Genomic DNA, 4417 nt, shown 5'->3' on the forward strand with positions numbered 1-4417 from the left:
TCAATATTTATCTCTATATATAATTATTCTTAATTTTAATTTGGTTTTTATAAATTTTAATTCTTTATTCTTAATTTATTTTTGGAAATTTCCTTTTATATTTTTCTATATATATTATAATTTTTTAACATATTATATATATAATATTTCTCTTTCTAATAAATTATAAACAATTTAATAATTATTTATTAATATTAAATTTCTTAAAAAATATTTAATTAATCTATTTTATTATTATTTTTAAATGACGTTTCATGTACAGTCTAAGGAAGTGAAAATCATGAGAAGTCACTATCTCACTTACTCTGTATGGGACCGATGTGTCTAAATCAATTTCCTCTGTATGGGACCCGGCTGTCTAAATCAATTTACAGAAGTTAAATGAAAGATTATTATGATGTCAAACTGAGATTTTTTATTTTTATATATAATATAAAAAAGATGTAAAGCTATAATAAAAGTGGTAATAGAAATTTAAGAACTTTGAAAAAGGTAATGAAGATTTTCAGAAATATATATATATATAATTAATGGTTAGTTTTTCAAAATAGTTATATAATTATTATTGTTAATTAAGTTTAGTTTAATTTACATATTTAATACTAAAATCTTTCTCTAATTTATTTATATTTAAATCTAATTATATATTGTGACATGTCAATTTTTTTTGAGCTATCATAAATATTCCCATTTTTTTAATAAATGAATGGATTACATAGATTTTTTAACAACTCAGAAATAAGATGACTGGCATTACCAAAATAGTTACATTGAAAAATTTGTATAAAACCTAATAAGAGTATGAAGGAGCATATCTTTATTCCTTATCAAAAGCGATTACAAGAGAAATTATAGAGTTCATAAAATTCATTGTAGAGTGAGGAGACTTATTTATAATCGCTATAATATAAATAATAAAAATCAATTTATGGGGGAATATCTCACCTTTGTCTACACTTAAATGAACTACATAATTTTTTTTAATTAGAAATAAGATTGAACCATATTAAACGAATAGTTTGAATAATATATGGAAAGAGAAATATTATCTGTTTGTTACATAATAATTTTTAAGTGAGATTTTTCGGAGTTTTAGACGGATTTTAGGTCAGAATTAAGCAAAAATATTTGTGGTCAAATCTTGATTTGTGTTGTTTAAACTAGAATTCTGACTTCATATTTGGATTCAACACCCTCAAAAACCTATGGGGCACTTCGATTGTCAAGATTTCACGTGTCAAACTTGTGATTTCAATGAGACTGTGTCGGAGTCTAGACAAATGAGATCCGAAAATAAAGAAAAAACTTTTCAAAAAGTTTCACTTAAAGACTACCTATTAGTTACACTGCACCATGAGATTATTTGAAATATATTCACATTGTAATTTTAAGACATGGATATCTTTTATTTAAAATATGATCATGTTTGATAAAAATAATTTTAATACTTTTTGAATTATTCATGTATGATTTACACAATTTGATTTGTATATTATTTAAGATATTCTAATGGTTGGTTCTTCAAAATGGTTATATATTTATAATTGTTAATTAAGTATAGCTTATGCGGTTAAGGGAAAGAATGATTCTCCACTCAATTCATATTTAAATCTATCTTGTGACCCGTCCTCTCTTTGTGGGCCATTAGAAATATTCCACTTTTGTTTACAAATAAATGGGCTACATAAATTCCTTAATTACTATAAAAATAATATTGATCCACATTACCTAAATATTTATCTTAAAAAATTTATGTCGGAGAACCCAATACGAATATCTAAGGATTGTAAATTTATTCTTAATCAAATGAGAGTATACGGAAAATTATATAGTTAATTAAATTCACTATAGAGCTATGCCACACAATCATTTTCTACAATGACCTACATAATATTTTTTTCAACCATTCATTTATCTCTCTACTTTTCCTTGTGGATGACCTTTTATGGAACATAAAATCACTACAATAGGAGCTGAAACATTTTCCACCCTCTTGATTCAAGTTTTAAGAACCTTTCTTAGCTTGTGGTGCTTCACCTTATTGACCGATATCTTATCATGTTCATTTAAAGAAGGTTTTAAAATTGTGAAAAACAAGGTACATCTATTGTACGTATACTAGAGACGTGTGGTACGAAGAGGTTTATAAGTATCGGGGGTATAAAAAGGGCTATCTAGTAAAATTATGGGATTTTCTTATTAGAAATTCGTATTGTGGAGGGTGAGGTGGCCCAATAGAAGTAACTAGAGAGATATTCATAAATATCCAATCAATTAGGGGTATTTTTTAATATTCATGAATGCAAGTGTTATGTCACAAGTTCATTGAGTGAAAATCATGTTTCCTAGCCACAAGTTTTAAGTTTTGAATTTTCCTAATGCTTACAAAAGTATCTATTGGAACATCATCAATTACTAACTCTACACTAATCATTATTTTGTTCCTGCATGGACTTGTGGGGAGTATTAGACTTGTTACAATAAAATCTAGCATCTAACTATGCAAAGCTTGACTAAGCGATCTAGACAATGAGTAACAATCAAGAGTGTCATAATTGTCACCTCAGTAATTATTCCCATCAATTGGGTGATGGATACAATCCAACTCAAGGGAGGCTTCCCTAGTATGCAATGGGTCAAATAACCAAGAGACTTAAGCTAAGTGTATGTGAGGCTCCTACAATGAAAATCCACCTAATATTGGTATAATAAATTAGGGCTTGAGGAGAATAAAGAAGTAATTTTGGAGTTGGGTTGTTGACCTTGTTATGATTCAATATAGAGGCTATGGTTGACCTAAAGAAGATCAAATGAATTTCTTGAACATACCAAACAAGGAAAATACTCAATGTTGCGGGTTTTAAATTAGCATATTATAGTAATACAAATGTTCATAATAGTAGAAAATATACCTTAAAAATTTGAATAAGAAACATATAATGAAGGATAAATTGAAGAGAAAAGTAGGAACTAAGTTACAAAATTTCTTGAAGGCATATAATATCACATAAAATTTTGATATAAACATTAGAAAATGGTTGAAGAATGAAATTAAAATAATAATTCCAATTATCCAATACATTTTTCAACAATATCTAACCATAGGACATGGATATGTACTTATTTAACTACAAAAAATATTAAATCTTCGTATAAGTTAACCCTCCTCTACCACAAAGCAAATAAATATTTTTTAGGAATTAAAATAAATGCAAATCTAGTTGGACTATTTCATTTTCTATATAGGGCATATGGAATATAGGATTCAAATTATTCTAGGGTTTCCTTAAGAATGATAATAAGATCATATTATTTTAGACAAAATAAACCAAGTTAATGTAGGGTGTAATATCAAGGTTCTCAAATTTTTCGGGATTATTAAGAGAGAGAAAATTACCATTATTCCTCAAGTAATTAAAGGAAGGGTTCATTTGAATAAGGAAAATAAAGAAAATACCAAATAAAATAACTTAACACGTGAACATTGACGTAATGAAACACAATACCAAAAAAGAGAAAATAAACAAATTTATTTCACTATGCCTCATCCCATATCCACCATAAGCATTCATGAAAAGATATAAGGTCACATAACAATTCCACCCAAGTAAAGTCACTCAATTGGGCATCCCTATTGCACAAGAGAGAATAATACTAAAACAAGAGACAAATAATCTCATGTTGTGACTGTCAATCTAAGAGGTAAATAAATCCACAATATATATGAGGGAAACCAATCAATTTAACTCTAACTTAGGCTAAAACATTCTAAAGACACATAATCTTGTATTGAGGGGACCATTTCGAGAAAGAATGTAGCCATAAAGGTATACTCCACTTGATTTCCATTTAGAATTTGATTTGATTATTACCAATGATGATCCTATAACTATTAGGGAGGCAGTGGATTCAAAATATGGAAAACTGTAGGAAAATTCCATGGTTGAAGAAAAGAGAGCCTTTAAAAAATGAGGCTTGCGATCTAGTGGAGTTGTTGACTCGAAGAAAGCCCATTGGTAGAAAATTAGTATTTAAAACATTGTTTAATGTAGAAAGAAAATTGGAGAAATACAGAGTTCAATTAGTGGAAGATAGTTATTCCAGGGTAGAGGGAATTGAATTTGGTGAGATTTTTTCTCATGTTTCCAAGTTAAATTTGTTAGGTCCCTATAATATTAGTGATTCCCCCATTACCATTGTAGTTGTAGCCATTATTATTATTATTGAGCCCCTATTGTCCCCATATTGTTATTAATGTGCCCCATAGAATCCCTCTATTGTTATTTTTGTGCCTTTATATTATTATTGTTAGGTTGGCTTGGTTATATTGTGATCCCGTAGAATCCTATATATAAAAATGAGGTTTTGTCATTTGAATCATCTGAGAATTGTTCATTTGTGTAATGTAAAGGAGGTT

The sequence above is a fragment of the Pinus tabuliformis genome, chromosome 7 (assembly GCF_031772625.1).
Source record: "Pinus tabuliformis cultivar Carrire ecotype Pingquan chromosome 7, CPIR1, whole genome shotgun sequence".
NCBI lineage: Eukaryota > Viridiplantae > Streptophyta > Pinopsida > Pinales > Pinaceae > Pinus > Pinus tabuliformis.